Consider the following 1,463-nt stretch of genomic DNA (forward strand, 5'->3'; position numbering starts at 1 on the left):
CTCTTCTATTATTGACTAGACCCCTCTCTCTTGCAGCTTCCAGTGCTCTTTCTTTTCTCTGTGATTTTGGTGTTTTGAGCATAATGTGTCATGGATTTTGTATTTGATGTTCTGTAGGCTACTTGTACCAAGCTGGGGGATATTTTTCTATAGATTTGGAGATCTTTCTTCTATAATTTTATTGACCTTATTTTCTATGCCTCTGGTGTAATATTCTTCTCCTTCTTATAAAAGCCAATAGTTCAAAGATTTCGTCTTTTCATGGTGTCCCAGAGCTCTCTCATGGCCCATTCATTTATTTCTGTTTTTTTTTAAATGCGTTGTGACGTTTAGAGAATGACAAAGGAACGTTAACGTGTAAAGGACGTCTAGAAGAGTCATGAAGTTAATACTCTGTGGGATGGCAAAAGGCTCACTGCCTTTCCTGAGATTAACATTTGTAGCAAAAATATTCATAATTCTTGAGGTTGTGATGAAAGTTCCAGTCAGCACAGTACAGCAGAACAAAGCAATGAGAGAGATGCCAGATGCCAGCTTGGAGGCAGAGGGACCGCAGTGAAACTGCCTTCACTCACAGATTGCTATAGCGAATCCTATAAAATTCACAAATAAACTAGAACTAATATTGGCTTTCTTTTCAAGTCCTCAGGAAGATTAATTTTAAAAGGGAATTGACTCTCTATAAACTGGCAATGAACAGCTAGAAATGATATTCTAAAATATTTTAGTTATATCTCAAAACAAACAATGTAGAAGCAAATTTAACAAAAATATGTATAATATTTATGCATCAAAAACAACAGGATGTTGCTGGGAAAAGCTGAGGAAGACATTAGCGCAGATATTGATATGATACAGAGACATGGCCAATGAAACAGACCCAAAAATAGACCCAAATGGATATGGCAAATTGCTATTTTTAGAAACATTCCCATGTAAATTATTGGGGAAAGTGTTGTTTGGAGGTGGAGTGTTTTTTTCTAGTGTGGAGCCTTAGAACAATCTAATGTCTATGTGAGCACCATATTTTTATTTATTTATTTATTTATTTATTTATTTATTTATTTATTTATATATTTTTATTAGGTATTATCTTCATTTACATTTCCAATGCTATGCCAAAAGTCCCCCATTCCCTCCCCCACTACTCTTTACTCCCCCTTCCCCACTCTTCCCCACCCCCTTCCCATTTCTTGGCCCTGGCATTCCCCTGTACTTAGGCATATAAAGTTTGCAAGACCAATGGGCCTCTCTTTCCACCGATGGCTGGCTAGGCCATCTTCTGATACATATACAGCTAGAAACACGAGCTCCAGGGGATACTGGTTAGTTCATATTGTTGTTCCACCTATAGGGTTGCAGACCTCTTCAGCTCCTTGGGTACTTTCTCTAGCTCCTCCATTGGGGGCCCTGTGTTCCATCCAATAGCTGACTGTGAGCATACACTTCTGTGTTTGCTAGGC

This window comes from Mus caroli, chromosome 18 (genome assembly GCF_900094665.2).
Source record: "Mus caroli chromosome 18, CAROLI_EIJ_v1.1, whole genome shotgun sequence".
Taxonomy (NCBI): Eukaryota; Metazoa; Chordata; class Mammalia; order Rodentia; family Muridae; genus Mus; species Mus caroli.